Source organism: Diabrotica virgifera, chromosome 1 (assembly GCF_917563875.1).
Source record: "Diabrotica virgifera virgifera chromosome 1, PGI_DIABVI_V3a".
In the NCBI taxonomy this organism is placed as follows: domain Eukaryota; kingdom Metazoa; phylum Arthropoda; class Insecta; order Coleoptera; family Chrysomelidae; genus Diabrotica; species Diabrotica virgifera.
In genome coordinates, this window is record NC_065443.1 from 82,809,646 (window position 1) to 82,830,607 (window position 20,962).

Genomic DNA, 20,962 nt, shown 5'->3' on the forward strand with positions numbered 1-20,962 from the left:
TAAATAATAAGTATTTATCCTTCAAAATATAATAAATTAAATATAATTAAACTCATATTCATTATATCACACCTTATCAAAAGCTTTTTACAAGAACATATCCAGACTACATCAAGATCGCCTATAAATCGTGCTGGTAATTGCCTTGCAGCAAGACCAAAAACAAAAAGAAGAAGAAGAAGAAAGTACACTGCTCAATTTTCTACAAAATACGCTTTAAGAGTTGTATCATTTTTTTAGGAACCAGCTGTACAAGCTACCAAGAGATCCAAAAAAGCTTTAAGCTTCCGCCGAAGTCTCAGCAGCATGCACTCCGACCAAATTCAGGGAATGTGCCACACAGGGCACAAAATATGCCAATTCATTTAACTCGAGAATTCTTGCTTGAACACCTTTATATTTGCCTTTGCCGGCCATATTCGTCTCGTTGTCATATGACTGACACCGGCAAGACCGGATTTTGTATGTCAAGACCAGAGTGCGTCCAGGGAGAGTGTAGCCAAGCCCGGAAACCAGAGCAAAATATGGCCGCCCTCAGTGATCACTGCTTGCCCTAGTCGCACACAAAAATATAAATTTTACATAACTGTCAGTTGTAAAAAGAAGATTGAGGTTATATAGAAACTGCAAAAAATGAAAAAATGCAAAATTATATTTTGATTAAATTAATGTTATGTTATTTTATTAGAACTGCTTGTTTTGAGAAAGTCTGAAGTGCCTATAGATAGTGCAATGTTGATTCGGAGAAAAAAGACGTTAATTCATAACAGAAACTAAATTAATCTGAACCAAATCATTGTAAACAAAATTCTGGTCTCATTATGGATGGGCTGCAGTGGAGCTTGCAATAATTGGTTTCACACTGATTGTGTAAAAATATCATTTGCTTCTTAAAAAGCTAAAACGGTATTGTGATAATTTTATAGAAAAGGTGAGAGTATGAGTTGAAGTCATTTAGGTTCGGATGTGTGGAAGATACTGGGAATAAGATAAGAAGCTGGTCAAAATAGTAAAGCAGAATACATAGCTTGGAAGGAGTTAGTATGGTTATTGTTAATGAAAAGTATAAGCATTTATCAGTTATTCTGCAGGTGAATTCTCCCAGGCATAAACTGTTGCTAGAAAAGGGGTAAGATCAGATGAGGATGCTGGAGCTAAACTGGTCTGTTACTTACAAGATTAGTTTTTGTGATAATTTGCAAAATGTGTTTAGGTGCCTCTTTTAATACTAGTGACATAACCAGTGTTTAAACATGGATTAAAAAATAGTGTGTGTAGTTTTATGTATGTAAGTTATACTTACAGTAGACGCCCTCTTAACCGACCCCCCTTTAACCGACCGACCCTACACCTTTTTGGATGATACTATTTTTAGATTAGAGGTCATACAAGTTTCATAATTTGTCTTGTTAGTGATATTGTTAATTACATATGTATATACACATCGACATTCGTTTCACTTTATATTTTGACTTAATTTGTTTGAAAATGAATCGTGACCCATGGGAAAAGTTATAGTGGACGGACTATATGTACATACTACTTTTTTGTTTATAGATCATAAAATATATATATATTTTTAATAGAGTTACATATGTAATGTCTTTCTGAGGGTGGTTTTAAAGATTTTCGGTTTAACCAACTTCTTGATTATCCGACCTATGGGCAGCTCCCGTCATGGTCGGTTAAGAGAGCGTCTACTGTATATATGATTTCAACTATTTCAAGGAAATAAATAGATTCAAAACAAACAGTTTATTTGTAATTTATTTAAATATTAAATTAAATTTTAATACTTACTACTTTCCAAAAGATTTCATTAAAAGAATAGCACAAATTAAAAAATTATAAAACATATATTTACTAAAAACACCAATATATTTTGTTCACACTTTATTTCCACCGATACGTAACTTGAAAGATTTAGCAACTAACTTTATATTGTCTGTGTGCACAATAGTGCATACTGTTAGTTTTAAGGCTGTATGACACTATGCATTTTCTTCTATCATTTCTAATATCGTTTCTGATATGTCAAAAAAATGTATAGTGTCATACACAGATACAAGAAACGATATCAGAAACGATACAAGAATTTGTGTCAGGCACAGATTCTTGTACAATAATTGCGCCAATTTCTGCGCAAAGAGCAAAAACGTAAAACCTGCTGGTAAAACTTCTAAATGTCATAATGGCGGCTGAAAATGAGATCATATGATTTATGTCTTGATGAATTTATTTGTGTTTTGTAGGCATTATTTATAAATATTTTATTGATACTTAATATACCGTTTGGTATGGACTACTGTTCTACTAATAACCATATATGTAGAATAACTTTGGGTTTCATATTGCATAATTTTTTAATAGAGGAAAATACAATAGTTCCAATTTGGATCAAACTGAAGATAATTATAATGCAAATATTTTAGCACAAATATCAAAATAAAATAAAAAACACAAATAATCAACAGTCAACGTAAAAATTCTAGTTATTATAACATTAAAATATTTGTTTTTAAAAGTTTATAAATTTTATAAAATCCTTAAAATCAGCTGTAGACGCAGTACTACCATACCAATGTAACGTGACAGGGCGACAAACAAAATTTCGACCAATCACGTTCCGAATTTCATACAGTTTTCGATACAAGAACTTGCATAGTGTCATACAGGGCACAAATGTACGTACAAGAAATGATACAAGAAAATGTATACAAGAAACGATATCAGAAACGATATTAGAAATGATACAAGAAAATGCATAGTGTCATACAGCCTTTATAAAAAACTCACAACATTTTTCCCAATCGCACCTAATAACTTCAAAAATAGAATCAAGCTAGAAACATAAAGCATAAACGAACTTATAGGTGTTTAATTCAAAATGACAAAAAACATATAAACGTTTTTTGGACAGAAAAGTAATAGACCACTTGTGCGTTTAGATTTGTCAATTTTAATCAAAAGCTAAGTAATGACTGCTAGGTCTGTATGAATTTTTAAGTCTGTATTACTCATTATTCATCACGAATAGCTGGTAATGTATCCACTGGAAATGTATCAGAAATTTTAATACCTCTTCTTGGTTAATGTGGAAGAGACAGATAAAATTAATGGAACATTGCTGGAATAAAACTTATGTTAAGCGCTGGTCCATATTCTCCACTTACTGCGGTCACTTTATTAAGTAAGCAGTATCTGTAGGTTTTCATGTGATTCAGCTAAAAGAACTGTATCATCAGCGTATCTCAGGTTATTTATGATCATGCCATTAATTCTAATGCCTATGTTTATTTCATCCATTCTCTTACTTAATATGTCTTCCGAGTACCTATATATTAAATAATATTGGTGAAAGTATACACCCTTGTCGAACACCTTTTTTTTTCATTTCTATTTCTTCTGATGTTATGTCTTCTATTCTCACTACCGCTTTTTGGCCATAGTATAAGTATATAGCGAGCCTATAAGGGTCCGTTTTTCCTTTAGAAATATGGAAACCTAAAAACTGTTAATTGTAATAAAATGAATTATTCTATACCTATACAATATTGTGACAATCAATTGATATCGGCCCTGGACAGATAACGAAGTACAGGTATATTTGTGCTCTTCACAATTTGTTAGTTCTTGAGTGGTGAATCAATATCTATGAAAGATTTTTTAATTTTTGCATACTGGTAAACAAAAGTATGTGTTACATCTCCTACTGTAAGTAAAACTGTAAACAATTTAAAATGATTGATTTAACATGTAGTGTTACCACTTTAAATTCTTAACCTGTCCAAATCAACCGGAAACAAAAAGCTGACAAGTTTCTTTGCTAGTGACATGTGAGCGATTTTACTAATTTGATTTTTAAGCATTAATATTTATTTTGAATTGACTTTATTTATTTTTAAATAAGAACACTTATATTAATTTAAATACACAGACTTACTTCATATTATTTATTTACCACACTAACTTACAAGAACAATAAACACTTAATAGTATTTAATTTATTAGGAAATACTACACATTATCAAATCTAACTTATATTGTACTTTACAAAATTTATCTAATCAAAAATACCTCCAAATCGTACGCTCTAATACAGTATCTCGTCGTGGCTTTATTAGACTTCTCACTCATTCACAATCGTTGCCTTAAATACTATTTACAGTTTTTCTAGAACAAAAAGAATGATAGCGTCATTTATCTGTTAAAATAGTCTCCCTTTGATTCTAGAATGAAAATAATATTTACATAAAATAAAGTAACATTTACATGTATCCAGAAACTGGTGCCAGTCTCACTGGAATGCCAGTGGCATGAAAAATAGACCACCTTTCTATTCAAGGCAGCGCTGGCAGACAGCTCTGGACTGGCGCAAAAAAGTGTTTACACTTGAACAAAACCCTATACAAGATGACTCTGCCAGATCCTTGGTAGAGGAAGAAATTAGAATAATCACAAGAAACTTCCTTGATGGACAACGGATCATCCAAGTAACGAATCAAGACTGCTAAATACCCCTCCTGGATTTGAAAGGTGACTGAAGAAACCATGGCCAACAGACTTAATAAATTAACTATTTATGTGAACTAATATAAAATATATTATACAGGAGAGTTGCCACATGGCAGCTTCTCCCTCATGTGTTCAACATTCACACCATTTACTTATAGCTTCATGATCAGATGGTAAATTAAATTGTGTATTAAATAAAAAAAAATGTCAAAATATTTTTTATACCTAAAGGTGGAGCAGAATCTATTTCCTGAATTTCAGTTATACAATTTTGATCGCTTATGGAAGATGTTTGTTGTCCTTTATATACTTTCTTATTTTGTACACCAATCCTTTTTCTCGGCGATTCCAAATTCAATTCTTGTTCTGCATTACTTCCAATCATTGCAGGAAGTATTTGTATTGTACGATGACCTGATACTAAAGATATAGGAAAAGTCAAACAATGAGGAATGCACATAACTTTCCCCTTGTTGCCATATTCTAAATTTGAAAAAATATATAGAGAATAGTCAGATTTTTTTGATATGCCATTCCTCTTACAGCAAGCATTTCATTGGCTAGAATTAGTGAGGAGTATAATATATGATGTCATGGTAACTGACGTCTGTCATAATATTGGAGGTTACATTTATAATGTCAAATTATTGTTTTCAATTTATATTTTATTTATTTAGTTTATATTTTAACAACAGTTTATTTTTTAAATAACTTTACTTTCCCTTCCGTATCCTTGATTGGTTGTTTAGGTTCGTAATGGTTTTCTTGTATGGTAGGTTTAGTTAGGCATTAATTTTAAGAAATGTTGCTGGCTAAATGGGCACAACTTCCAAAGGCCACAAAAGAAGAAGAAAAAATAAACAAACAAAAATCTTACATAACCTTCTATCTAAGCTTTCTATACTATAGGAAAACATGACTGACACTGGGTGCGTTCGGATGACCACAGCGGCTGGACAGCTGAGCCAGCAGTAGCTGTCAGACGTCACCGCTGGAAGTCAGCCTCTGAGAGATTTACTAAGCTTTCCCTATCACAGCTGGATACAACCACTCAGCCGATTTCTGCTGACAGTCAGCCGCTATGGTCGTCCAAACGCACCCACTTATACGCTCTGAGCTTCGCTGGTGTCGCTCCTAGCGGATTACTAATTCAACTTTCACCAGTAATTTTTAAATTTATTATTTAATTGTTATCGCTTAATATTTAAAACGCAAAAAAGTAATTAAATTGTAATCGATTTTTTAAAAATTTTGCTAACTGTTTTAACGTTCTCTCAATGAAATATTAATTTCTTACTTCAGATACATTCACAATTATCGTGTAGATGGCGCTTAGATGATTTATATCTAATTATAATTAGATATTACAAAATATTAAAAAAACTTAATTCAGTATTTAAACCGTAAGTATACTTAAGATAAAAATATATACCACAGCTTTGACCAACTAATATTTTTTCTAATTAATGTTTTTAATTTCAATTTTAAATTATTCACTTTGACATTTATGTCAAATTTCCAGTAAAGGTTTACAGACTTGTCACTACTGGCTCTCGCGATTTTTTAATTATCCCCTCTACCTACGAGCTCAGCGTATATTACAGATACAGTTGGAAAAATGAAAGAATACCCATGAACGATCACATCAATCACTTAATTTATGTTTGTTGTCTTTTTCTATAAATAATAAACGTTTGTTATAGAAAAAGATAGGAAACACAAAATAAGTGATCAATGTGATAGTTCATGGGTATTCTTTATTTTTCCCACTGTAGTTATCTTTGTTTCACATTCTTAAAGACAAAGAGAAACAGTGTCACCTGTAGTTGCTGTGGTAAATACATACCGTCGAAAAAATGAAAGAATACCCATGAACGATCACATCAATCACATATTATTCATCTATCTCTCTCATTTATTATTTATGAAAAAAAAAACAGCAAATACAAAATATGTGATTGATGTGATCGTTCATGGGTATTCTTTCATTTTTCCGACTGTATATGTTTTTATTTGGCAACAGCGCTTGTTTCCAAACTTAACGGTAGTGAAAAACTAATAAATGAGGAAAAATTTGTTGAATTTGCTTGCCGTCAAGTTTGTACGAGTACCAGTGGGTTATATTTCATTAAATATAATATGAAGTGCATGCCTAATTGTTTAACTTTTAGTTTATCATACTTTAACAATGAATTAGGTGGCTCTCTGATCCAATATAAGTACTGTTATTATTTCCACTAAAAATGGTTACAGGAACAATTTTTGAAATTTTTTGACTTGATTGATATGACACATTTTTAAAATTCTGATCAGTCTGACGTAGAGGACATTTTGTTTGAATAATAGGTTTGTTCTAGCAAACAGTCGAACTAGTCAGCAAACAGTTGGTCAGTGAGAGAACATAATACAGTTATGAGTGATATCCCCTCTACTCGCGCTGGTCCACTATTCGCTAATGGTTTCAGACCGTTTGAAACTCGTGCTAGAACAAACCGATTGTCTGTAAGAAACAAATCACAATAACTGAATAAAACAGATTTTCCCACCTACCTCTATCCAAAGTATACATTTCCTGGCCTCATTGTAGAGAGCATAGTCATATTTTTTCTCCCTAGGGAAACAAAGTACTTTTAATCCCTAGGGAGTAAAAGTAAAAGTGATGTTGACGTCATACTATGTCATAGCATAGATGAAATAACTTATTGACACCCTATACTATTACTCTATTTTCTATTCGGTAAGTATCCATACATTTTAAATTTTATTTATAGATGTTGCAAAATGGTAAAAACAGTAAATTGTTATTTTGATTTAAAAATTTTTCATTAATAATTTGATAGTTATACTGTACCTACTTGTTAGTTTTAGTTCTCTAATAAATTTTGTTAGTTCTATTGTTGATTGAATACACAAATTCCTGTATTCAATTATGATTCATGTATTCAATCAACAGTTATAAAATATTTTAAAAATAAAAAAAAGACTTATTTGAGGGAGGTGGAAAAATGTATAACATGGGAGAAGTGCCTTTTCCTCCCTTGAATGATTACTGTAGTAAACTAGTAAACTTTATTCTTGGGAGGAAAAGGTGCACTTCGCTCTCTTGTTATACAAATATCTATAGGTGTTAAATTGGTGAATAAACAAAAAAACCAATATAAATAATTAAATACTTTCGCTTTCTTCTCTAAATATTGTTGGTACAGCAATGCATTTTAATTTTCTGCTGCCATCTTGTCTAACTTTTTTCCACATGTCAGAAGTAGTGTTCCTAAACATTCAAAAATTGAATACAATATTTTTTAATGATATAAATATTATAAAGAGAATGCATCAAATGCAAATACTCAATTAATTTTACTTGAAGAACTTACTTCACAAACAACAGCATATTTGTTTGGATCTTGTTTTAACCCTATATTTTTAATCCACACTTTCCGTCGTTCAGATTCTTTTGGGAAAGAATTCATTTTCACATTATTTTTCCCCAATCGACTTCGCAACCTTTTACCTTACAGGAAGGCATTTTTCAACCTGAATAATAATAGTAATAGTAATTTAATATTTCTCTCTATCTAGTTAAGTGAGGTTAAACCAGAGTAAAGTAAACGAAAAATAAACAACTGATCATCTGTTTACCCCTTCCATATTAATCCGGAAATCTGAGCAAAAGATGGCGGAGCCAATCAGCTTTTAGCGTATACGATGGCAACACTCTTCCAAGACGCACACTGGTCAAGACCTTCGTTTTCCACTGTTTGCATTATGTCTCGTGTAAGACCTTCTGCTGTTTTATTGCTTACCGTGAAAAAACCCAAAAAGCTTTCATCAATCACCGAGCTGTTTTTTTTTAACATAGCGGATTATTTTAGTCATCTGCTCGTTGTGGCTGATATCTGGCGTACAGTCAAGTATGAGGGAAAAGTATTTAGCATTTAAAACATCTTTGACTATGTCTTTCCTGATTTCATTCACTATAATATTTAGAAATTCATCTTGTATTTGATGGGAAAAGTAGGAAACTTGACCTTTCCTATGACGTTCAATGTGCTGACTTAAAGGAACATTGTAGCGAGCAATAAGATCAATGGTATTAAAAAAAGAACCACTGTCTGGATTACTGAAATGAAATCTGTCACCTCTCTCGTTCCTCGAAAGGCCCTTCCTTGCTTTGCAAGATACAATACTGTGCCAAATACACAATGCAACACAGTTACGTTCTGAATGTGTTAACAATGCAAAGGTTCACGGTCAGTACAACTGTTTAAAAAATTTATGGTACTTACTAATTTAGCATAATGCTGTTTGTCTTACTACCCAAGTTATTTGAAACCGTTTAAATCTGTTTTTTGCCGTTGGAAAAAAAATTGCCGCCCCCTCGAATTTTCCGCCGGGGGCAAGTGCCCATTTCCCCCCTTGTTCCGGCCCCCGGCCCTGTTTGTAGACACCTAAACAAGACGATAGACGGGTATTATAACATTCTGCTAAAAATTAAAAATGATTTTTCAACTTTTTTTCTGTTTCAAAAATTATGCAATACTTTTTGTGATTTAGTGTATATTAATTTATTTTTTTGATACTTCTAAAAATATCCGAATTCAATTACTCTTCTTGTAAACTCTAATTAAACTGTTCACCGCAGAATCGAAGTATGCAAAGCAAAAAAACTGCGGTTATTTTAGTTGTCATATCCCGTTGAAGAGTATTATTTGAAGCTTCCCGAGACCGCCCCCTGTGGCTTTAAATGAACGCAGAAAATCGATTTTCCTACAATTCCCAGTCGTATCACAGCAATCTGATCCACGGATCTCAAGGTAATAGAGGAAGTTTAAAAAATTTTTTGATAAAGTGGAAAAAAATCATAAAAGCTATATTTAATGTACTTACTGGGACAATATTTCCCATAGGATAGTCAAAGAGGAACAAACCAAGAATATCATGGAAATAATATACGGTAGATCAGTGAATATTAAATAAAGGATAGTAATATATTATAGTAGGGGAGGAAAGTATGCTAAATTTGCAGTTACTCAAGCGTTATGGGAACCGATTGGGTTGTGAAGAGTAGGTCCTAAAACCAAAAAAAGTTATTAACTATTCAAAACAACAAAAAAAGTTAAGTAGTTTACATAAAGTGAGGGACTTTCCATGTGGGGGACTTTCCATTTTTTAATGTAATTTTCCATTTCCAACAATCGTTTTTTCCGATTATAGCGCCATCTACGTAATTCAAAAAAAAATGTCTCGAATAAAAGTTGCTTATTTTTACGTAAAGAATCCAAATCTGCAATAAAAATTAGGGGCGCCTATTTAAGATTTAAAAGTAGCCCCCCACCCCAGCTCCGTGGGGGGCCGTGTTTGGTGCCATTCGATAGATTTTTCAAAAATATTGCATAGGTGTATTTTGCAGTTTTTCGATCTGATGTTCATTTCGCGAGATATTGCGGGGTTCGTATTTAAAATCTCCCCCCCCCCCCCCGTCCGTGTGGGTTATGTTTGGTATCATTCGATAGATCTTTGAAAAATTATGAACACTTTTGGTTTTTCGATCTGACGTTTATTTCGCGAAATTTTTTGTGAAACTTTGTGACTCGCCCATTTCCTTACGCCCCGCTCAAATCGTCAGATTTTTTAAATATACACTCTTTTGCGTGTACTTAACTTACCTTATAGGTCTGGATCCCGCGTGTGAAAAAAATAATTAATAGCAAGCTGAAAATTTGTTAATAGCTTAAGGGTGTCTAGTCGGACAAACTTTGATATATGGGAACACTGGAACAGGGGAAGTTTTAATTGTGGAACAGGTTTAAAATTTGGAACGGTCAGACCACGAAAACGTCACATGTATTTTGTCCGACAAAACTTCCAATTGATTTGTTACCCTTTCATTAAACTCTCAAGCAAAAATCAGACTGCTATTACCTGTCATAATTCCTATCATTTGACATTTTCTACGTGTTCCAGTCATTATAATGCCCATTTCGTGATAAATAGCAGCCTGATTTTTGCATGAATTAATGAAAGGGTAACAAATCAATTGGAAGTTCTGTCGGACAAAATACATGTGATGTTTTCGTGGTCTGATCGTTCCAAATTTTTAACCTGTTCCACAATTAAAACTTTCCCTGTTCCAGTGTTCCCATATATCAAAGTTTGTCCGACTAGGCACCCTTAAGCTATTAACAAATTTTCAGCTTGCTATTAATCAACTTTTTTTTCATACGCGGGATCCAGACCTATTATCTTAATCTGACGATTTCGTGTTTTTCTAAGGATAGATTTTTTTTCGGACCCCCTTAACGAACTTCCCCGTATTAAGAGCCAATATATGGTAGAGGTACATTTACATATTTACAGGGTACAAGGTTTCTCCCCATGTGATAATCTGACGCGCTCGAGCAACTGTAAAAATCCCCGCTTGGGCCATTACCATTAGAACAAAACAAAAAATTAATATATGGAATTTAAAGCCAAATCTGGAATATTATTTACTGTAATACACTGCAATGCATAATTTAGGGATATAGAAAATTATACTCATTTTCATAGTTGATTTTTTCGTGAACAGATTAACGGATTCTGCTATTTTTTTATTTTAGATTTTTGTTCGGTATTTACACATTTAGGCAAAGGTTTACTCAAACTTCTTTTTTGTACTTATACCGGGTGGAAGAAAATAAATGTTTTTCTTATGTTAAGTTTGAAACACCCTGTAGGGCGGACAAGGCACAAATGTGAGTATACATTATACATCGAAATCGTGTTGTAGTCTTATATTTTGTATACATTTTGTTTTTTTAATGTCCCAATGTCCCTAATATCTTTAGAAACAAAAAAAAATAGACGGTTTTATTCTTTAAGACGTGTTTTAACCATAGATTTTAACACATAGATTAGGCAAAGTCCAAAAAATAACGTAACGCGGAGCAGTTCGGGTCGGTGGTCTATGTATCTCTCTCTATCGGCGCTTAGCTTTCTCTCTTTAGCATCTGATGGCCGCTGCCTCTGTGTCTGTGTCGTTCCATTACTCCCACTACTGGGTGATACGCTCACACTCGTACGACAGACAAAGATAGCTAGGGGTCGCCAACTTCTTGAAAATTTCAAGATCTTGTCTTGACCTTGTCTTGATTTCAAGACAAGAAGTAATTTTAGATTTCAAGACAAGACAAGAAATTTTATGTCAATACCAAGATTTCTTGTCAAGAAATCAAGAAATCTTGAAATATCTTGACTAATAATGAAACTCTAAAACGTATTTATTTGTGAAAAAGATAACATTATTTGGACATAACATAACATTTTAAATTGAACACTTTTTTGCTAAATCGATTTACAAAAATGTAAATTAAAAATAATATAATGATACTTACCTAATTCTGTTGAAAATTTTTTGCTCAATTAGAAATCCAATGAAATCAATTAATTTGTGGTCATCTGATTGAATACAACCAATAAAACCAACATTATACTGAAAACAGATCCCATGGGCTGTTTTCACTCAATCATGTAGCTATGGATACCTACATTTCGTTTCATTTCGATTTTGACATTTCAAATATTCAATATTTCAAAATGTCACGATTTGGTTGTAATACTGATGAGAATATTAATGAAATTATCGAATCAAATATACCAAAGAATACTGTTTACAGTAAAAAATTTGTATGGAAAGCGTTTATGTTTATAAAAATTACGGGGCATAACAATCCCAACTCAATAAAACCGTACTTGAACATTGACGAAGAACATCATAATAAAATTATTAACAGCATGCGTAGTGGAAATACATCTTCATCAGTTATAGAAACTAACATGTCTGGATCTTCATTAAATTTTTCTAATTGTTCCTTTGTTAATTGCACATTTAAATAAATTGTTTCTGCTCTGTATTTTTTTTCATAACCAGCAAAAAATTTTCTATCCGAATAACCCTCGAACATTGATAAATGCTCAAAAATTTTTTAACAACTTTCTCAAGCTTGTTGCTTACAGGCAACAGACCTCCGCCTACGGCGTCGGTCTGTTTCCAAGCAACAAGCTTTCGAAATCTGTTATAAAATTTTTTCGAACAATTATCAATGTCCTTGGGTTATTACTACTGAAAATAAAATTGCAAACTAGATTTTATTTTAAATAACAAATTTAGCACCTTTTTGAAATCGGAATTGCTAAACCATGAATTAAGGCAGATAACACTTCTCATGGAGTCAACGCCCAGCCGATTTCTTGGCTTTGTTCTTGTTAAAGCTGCGCTTGAAAATAGTCTATCCGCAGGTACAGATGTTACTGGCGTTTCCAGAAAAACCTTGGCCATTTTCGATAATGACGGAAAGATATCTTCGTGTCTTCTCCACCAATCAAGTATATTCTCAGAATCTTCTGAACTAATAGGATTTATGCATTTTTCAATTTCACACTTCATTGTAAGTTATCATTTATCAGCTATCTAAATAATATCTAAATCAAGTTCCTTATCTTCTTTTTTCAGATTAAGTAGTTAGCTTTAACTATTTCTTCAAATTTTTGGTACTGCCTCTGATTGTAGAAGCTTTCCCCAAGATGAAGAGGAAAATGCCTCTACTTTGTGCCGAGGATCCAAAATAAGAACTATACCGTATAATATACAATTAGTTTTATTATAGTTTTTCAGTATTTTATCTCTCGCAGCTTGAATTCAGTAACGTCTCTATCAATTTTATTATCAAGTTCATGAGCCCAACATTTTCAGTTTATCTAAAAGTAAGTTTACTTCAATTACCACCAATGGGAGTGTGCAATATTTTTTCCCTTCGAGTATTGAGGAAAGTGTTTTAAAGCTTCTCAGATACTGACAAAATTTACTGATCAGAACCCATTCTTCATCTAATATTTTGCAATTATGTTATTTTGATGTTGTCACAAAATATAGTTAAAACATTTTTTACACTTAAACACCATGTGCATCTTTAAGGTTGAATGCCACTTTGTAGGCACATCTAATTTTGGCATAGTCATTTAGTTATCTTACAATGTATGACCTCGCAAGCACTTAAGGTTAAGTGTTGCATTTGCCCTGAGTTTTTGATATTCTTTGACAAGATGTTTAATTTGACTTACAGGCGAGTTGAAATCCAAAGCAGTATCATTTATATCATTTTCTACTTCGATCTCATCCTCCAAATATTCAAAATCCTTTTCGATGTCGACACTGTTATGATTTGGTTCAATCATTTTTATGAAATCCTGGACAGCTAAGTTAAGAATATGTGCGAAACATACAAAATGCTTATTTAAGCATGCAACTACACATCAAATTTGGCGTTCGCCAAGGAAACAACTGCAGATCGGGGTCTCCCCCAGTGGCAGTGGAGGCCCTGTTAGCACGCAACGCAATAAAAAGGTCTCCGGGGAATCAAAGGACCTGGTAATCAAGAAATTTCAAGATCTTGAAATTTCTTGAGTCAAGACAAGATATAAGATGTCAAGAAAACGTCAAGACAAGATTTTTTTAAATTTCTTGATTTTTTCTCAAGACAAGACAAGAAGTTGTTGTCAAGACAAGAATTCTTGTCTTGTCGACCCCTAAAGATAGCTAGACCACCGTACTTGATATTGGCGTTACACCCCGATGCATTGAGTGGCATATCCCTAGCCTGGTCTATTGTTAATATGTCTATGGTTTTAACTGAAACAAAAGTTTGAGAGACTCTGCAGGGAAAAAAAGGTACAAACGTGACATACATTGAAATTATGTTGTAGTCTCATATTTTGCGAACATTTTATTTTTTTAATTTCTCCGATATCTTTAACAACAAAGATACTAGACGGTTTTACTCTTTATTATGTGTTTTAACTGACGACATGCGATACGTGAGGAGGCCATGTCTTATCATATAAAAAGATGAAATTATTTCCTGTATATAGTGCAAAAGGAACAAAGTGTTTAAAGAAAGAAAATGTGTGCAATGTACCTTTCGCTATTGAAAGAGCCTCCACGAAGACACCAAATCCGTACTTACTCTCAAGGAAATTCCACTCCAAAACATCACATAGCCTCCATTAAACAATCTCGTCATTTCACCCAACCATCATGGCTAAAGAAGGTCAGTCAACTATTCCTCTTCAGCCATGATGGTTGGGTGAAATGCCCACTCCATAAACAAAGCTTTAATGTATTTGTAACGTTTCTGTGACAGTATTTTCATGTTTTTTCTGTTTGGGGGTTGCACGGGACCATACACAACTGGAGCATACATGACTATAATAGTAATGCAGTTAGAATTCTAATGTTTAATAAAATGCTCACGCATACGGCCCTAAGTAGTGGTACTTCTTTTTATATTGACCATTAGCTCCGATGATGACAATTTTGTCAAAAGCGCTTAGCTAAGGAAATAAATACTTTTTACACTCTTGATATAAAAATTTTTTTCACTTCCTTGATGAATAAAAAAGGACTCATGAGGGGGGTAATAATTTTGTAAAGTGTGGGCCCAAGGTCTAATACTGTCCTATATATTGTTTCTATATAACAATTTAGTCGGTTTCTTTTGATTGTGGCAAGGATCTTATATTTGTGCTTAGTAGCATAATAGCATTGTAGTTATAGCAGTTAGTTGGATCCCCTTCTTAAAAATTGGTGTGATGTGTCCGTTTTTCCATTCTGCAGGCAAATTTTGACCATCAGTTTGTACATCCGTTTTAGCAGCTTCTCTCCACTGTTCATGATGAGTTCGTGGTTAATTTCATCTGGTCCCGGAGTTTTTTTGAGTTTTAGTTGCTTTGCGACATCTTGATTTCTAGATAGGTAGAAGGGTCTTACTCTGCATCTTTATTATCTCTCATTTCGTCATCTTCTGGATATGTCTCTTGGATAGTTTTATATAGATCTGTAAAAAAATTTTCTCAATCTTCTTTGTTATTTTTATGATTGTCCAATCTAAAACTGACACATCCAAGTTTTTATCTTCTTCTGTAGAAATATGCGAGTATCGATATTTTGCATTCGATACATTCATCATCATTCTCTTTTATTTTTCCTTGTACTTCATTTGACCACCACCAAGTCTCTTTATCCTCAAACTTCTTTCATGAACTAAATTGTTACCTGACGTTTTCCCAAGTATTTCAATAGCCGTCTCTCTAATACTATTGGCCATTTGTCTCCAATATTTTTCAATATTATATTATATTATTATACATTTAAGTTTTTAAAATACGAATGAATGTTCTTTTTATTGTTTGTCTATTTATCTCTATAATACCCCTGGTGAGTTATGATGACTGCCATGATAACAAATTAATGTTTCCAACCTGTTTAATTTTGTCTTCGTTATGTTGAATACTATTTTTTTCATCTTTCGTGACTTTACTTAAAAATATTTTTTTCAAAACAAAATTAACAATTTTTTTTATTTGCAATTATGGTAATAAAATAATATGTCGATTTTTTTGTTGGTTAAAGTCAAGACATTCCTTTTGGTGTAAAATTGTAAGTGGGTCAGCGGTCTATTTCCAGCCCACTTTAATGCAATTATAAACAAGTAAAAAGTAAAACTGAAGTAGAACTTAAGTCACGCGAATCACTGATTAATTCACTGTAGATATGAACCAGCAGCTATCGATTGGAATATAATGTAGATTGTAAAAACGAAGAGTGAAATATTTTAGGATCAGATATTCGACCTTGCGCCACAGATTGAAACGAAATGAACCGATTTGAAATCACCTCATAATTATTACATGTTTGTATACATTCATATAAGTATATGTTCATTTTGTATCTGGGTCACTTTATCACATTATCTTTTAATTGAGCCAACTTTTGCACTGTCGCCCTTGACACAATATCACGTCAACAACTAAACTTTTTTATTTTTTTACATGACATATTTCATTCACTGGTGAGATTTTTTGTAATATTCTTGTTTTATAGCTCTTTTACGATTAATTTTAACATCTTAAAAAAGTTCCGAAACCGTTGTCTTGTGACATGTGTAGGTTAAAAATTATTTTATACTATAGTCCGTCCCACCTTGACTTTACAGTATAGGGAACATAGGCAATGCAGTCCTTATGAGAGTTATTAGCGCGGTGATTCCGATTTTATCAAAAAGAATTTGTATTCGAACATTAGCGAGATTAAATTAAAACTGTTTTATAAAGGCTATCTACAATTTTAGGATTCATATGCGTAATAACTATAGTATATCCAATAAACTTATACGAATATAAACGCATACGAATCCTAAAATTGTAGGTTGTCTTTCTAAAACAGTTTTAATTTAATCTCTCTCATGTGCGATTACAAATTCTTTTTGATAAAATCGGCATCACCGCGCTAATAACTCTCATAAGGACTGCATTGCCTATGTTCCCTATACTGTAAAGTCAAGGTGGGACGGACTATAGAATAAATCACAATATTGATTGTAATAAAACTTACATTTTACATTTGCTTTGACCTTTCGATTGCCAATCCGGAAATCATTTTCAAAATTACCTAGTTCCCTAGCACCTTCCTTCACCTCCCACCACTACATACTCCGTTTTTGATAGACTAATTGATAAACTCCATTTGGTACATTCTTTATCTATTTTTCTTAGCATGTAGTAGATAATATATCATCTTGATTATCTGCAAATATTACGTGGTCATCTTGCAAACTGTACCCATTCGATCACATTTTCTTTGAAAACTTCCTTCACATAAATCATAAATCTTAAAGAGAGTAGACTCAATGCAACAGACTTGACGACGTCCTTTGGTCACCTTACCTTTTTTTGTCACTTTTTGTCCAATCTTTAGTGAACTCGTCATGTCATACAACTCCCTCAGAGCATTTATATAAATCGGTGGAATTCTCTTGTCTTCTAGCAACTGCCACCGATTGGCTAATGGGGCCCTATCATACGCCTCTTGAAGGTCAACAAATATCATGTGTGTCTCCATATTGTGGTCCAAGTGCTTTCAAACTGTTTGTTTCATGCAGAACGCATTATCTATACAAGAACGACCAGTACGAAAGCGACTCTGATCTTCTAACCCTCCGAAATTCTTACAGTATGTTGCCTTTATTCTTGTAGAATGCTAATATGTGCAGTTTTCCATTCTGGGTGTAAGCTCTTCGCCGCTCAAGAATAAATTATAATTAAATAATAACCCAATAACTGAAATGGTTTAGCAGGGCCATATTTAAACAAGGCAGAGAGCTAAATAGTCAACTAGACCTCTCAAAAGAAATTAAAAGAGGTATTGAAATAACAAGGTCTGGTTTCAGAACATGCGAAAAATACTCTGTAACCCCAAGCTATCAGTCACAATAAGATTGAGAACACTAAAGTGGGCTCTATTATTATATGGCTGTGAGACCTGGACATTAAAACAGTATGACGTCAACAAATTGAATTCATTCGAAATGTGGTTGTACCGCCGAATGTTAAGAATAAGCTGGACCAGCAGAACTAGGAATGAAGAAGTACTGGAAATAATGAACACACGTCCTCATCTGGTCTATACATACTATCAAAATTAGAAAGACGTCATATCTAGGACACATAATGCGCCATAGGGAATTTAAGCAGCTCCAGGTAATATTAAAAGACAAGATCGAAGGTAAAAGGAGAACAGGAAGAAAGAAAAAATCTTGGCTACGAAACATCAGAGATTGGACCCACACAACAGGAAATGACTTAATTCATCAAGCCCAGAACAGAGAGAAATTTGCAATATTGATCGCCAACCTCAATTAGAGGTTAGGAGAGGGCACTTAGGAGGAGGATACTTAATCAGTTCTATCGGTCTTCTTGGAGTCTTCCCATTTTTCATAACGTTGGCGTGGTTTTATTTTCTTCAGTTTCTTCGCAGTATGAAGCATCATGCTTTGCGTAGCCAATATCTTGAAATTCTGCTCGATCTTCTGTCAGGATTTTTCCATATTATTCTACCCATATTTCCGGGGATATGAAATTTAACCCACTATTTTTTTTCTATGTATTCTACTGCCTTCAATTGTTTTCCATTCTTCTTGTTCTTTGTCTTTTGTTGCTAGCCATTTATTATACGACATATTATCTTTCTTGATCCCCATATGATCTTCCATTTTTATTCTTTACACTCTCCACTTCTGCAGTAACTAATATTGGAGCTTCGTCAATAGGTTGAATGATTTCGTTGATAAGCATTAATAGTAAGGAGTAACAAACATTGTTTAATTTCAAATTCAACCTGATTCAATACAGAAACTGGGTAGACTCGTTTTCAAAACTTATGTCGTAGATTTTAATGGACAACAAAAAACTTTAAACATTGTAAAAGTTCAAAGACTTAAGACTAAGAATTAATAAATACTGAAGCTGGCACACAAAGAAAAAGAGGACGACAACGAAGAAAATGGACGGAATCAGTAAAAGGAGACTTGGGTTTGTTGGGAGTACAAAACTAGATAAACCTAGCATAAGATAGGAAGAAATGGAAGGAAGGGCAGTGCCTATCTCGGCCCAAGAAACAGGTAGGTCTTTTAAAAATGTCCCAAGTCGGCGCAAAGATTAAAACTGCCCGATATAAAATATACCCAGCTCGGCCCATGAGATATTAATTGTTACAATCAAATAATTTTACATCTCAATGGAAAAAAACACATTTATAGAATACCATTCTATTGGTAAGGAAACCATTGAGGCCTTGGATCTCTAGAGCCTGTTTGAGCTGATGTTATATGTCTTGTAGTGTCATAAAACTTTTCTTCATTTCGTTGTTGGTTTCCTTTAAATGTAAATACATTGTAGTGATGCTTTAAGTAAATGGTGATTAGATTCATATAAAACCATCTAATATCGTTATTACAAAAACTGTAATGCATGAGTGATGCTTTTCAATTAAAATTATTGTTAGATTAAGTATATGATGATCATTAAAAACAACAGTTAGTTATTCAGTCATCACTCGATTTACGTTCATCGAAGATGTTCGTAATATTTATTCATTTCCATTTTAATACGGGAATCCATAACAGAAATATCCTTGAGTTTATTTAAAGAAAAGATTGTTTGATTTTAAAATGTGTTAGATATAAATTCTATTATTGTGGCTGTGGCTGTCCAACAAAATAAGTATACCAAGTTAATGTATTACTTTTTACGTGTATATTCAATTATTCTTCTCCTTATTGAGCCATCTCCTTTCGAAGAGTCATCTACGTGACCCAAGTCCTCTCTTTGATTATGTTATCATACAGTAAGAAAGGATTTTCCTCTCTTTGATTGTGCTTAGTAATTCTTTAGTGTCTCTTCTTGGCAACTTTTTGTACTTTTGTACTCATGACATTCTCAGCATCCGTGTTTGTATATATACATCTCAAAGGCATTTATTGAAGATATTCTACTTTAGGCGCGATTCGATTGAGGGTAAAATTGTATATAAATCTGCGCGCCTGCGCACACAGACAGTATGTAGTTCCTTGCTAATCTTTCAAGATAGGTATTTATGTATCTGTATCCGTGCAAATAAGTCATTAAAAGAATATATTAGTGTTTTTAATAAATGTATTATTTATTATAATTCTTGTGTTTTTGGATTTGTGTTTCTCTGTAGTAAAATAATTATTTTACACTACATAACAATTTTACACTACTTGTCGCCGTGTTGTGTAATTATATTCGAAAGTTACATGTCAATTAGAAGTACCTCGCTGGTGTAGTTGGTAGGGCGTTAGCTCCGTGATTGGAATGACGCGGGTTCAAATCCTGGGCGATTCATATTTTTTTTTATTTTTGGTTGTTTTAATAAAAAATTTTTGAAAGTGGTAGATAAGAAAGTTAATTTAATTTTTAAATAAAATACAAATAACCTTTTAAGTATATTTACTTTGTTGAAATTACCTATATAATAGAAGAATATCTTCTTACGTGCGTACAAAGTACACACACATTCTTTTTTTTTCTGTTTGAGAGTTCATTGTCCAATTTTCACAGCCATAAAGCAAGACTTTTTTGGTTAGTCTCCTGTTTTTACAAGGTTTTAACAAATTTTACTGGAAGTATAGTATCTACCATTCTTCTCATATTCATTCACATTCTTCTCATGTACCGAACAGCTGTTTTCTCTCTATAGTATTTGTAAGTGATATGCATTACTTGTTACATGTGCATTGAGCTGATGAAAAACTTGTACTAGAGAATAGAACCAAACGACAGAATTTAGATCCAAGATTCCACATTCGTAAAGGTGGACATTAGGAGAATGCGAGCAGAAGAATCACTTCTTAATGAGCATACAATTAGACAGGTGTGAACACATATTTTTCATATCATTTTTGAATTAAAATTACCAACTTTACTCATGTGAAAATTATTAATTATATTGTTATTATAGTATTGAAATTATTTGCAGATCCCGTGATTGATAGTCAAGGGTCATAAAATACTAAGTCAATAATTTATTAAGCGGCTACTATTATACCCGTTA

At 32.9% G+C, this 20,962-nt stretch overlaps 1 protein-coding gene and 1 long non-coding RNA gene across 3 annotated transcripts in view; both read right to left on the minus strand.

Annotated features, from left to right (window-relative positions):
• The window catches only part of LOC114327543 (nuclear hormone receptor FTZ-F1), an 824,714-nt gene that overhangs the window by 284,660 nt on the left and 519,092 nt on the right, over nt 1–20,962 (minus strand). The window lies entirely within an intron of this gene.
• LOC114327542 (uncharacterized) lies at nt 3,939–8,233 on the minus strand. Of its 2 annotated transcripts, none has more exons than XR_007695959.1 (2): nt 7,890–8,233; nt 3,939–4,173 (listed from the first exon to the last, which is right to left on the minus strand). It is a non-coding gene; the product is annotated as an uncharacterized LOC114327542 (long non-coding RNA). The 2 variants fall into 2 exon arrangements; XR_007695960.1 differs by lacking the exon at nt 7,890–8,233 and adding an exon at nt 4,741–7,883.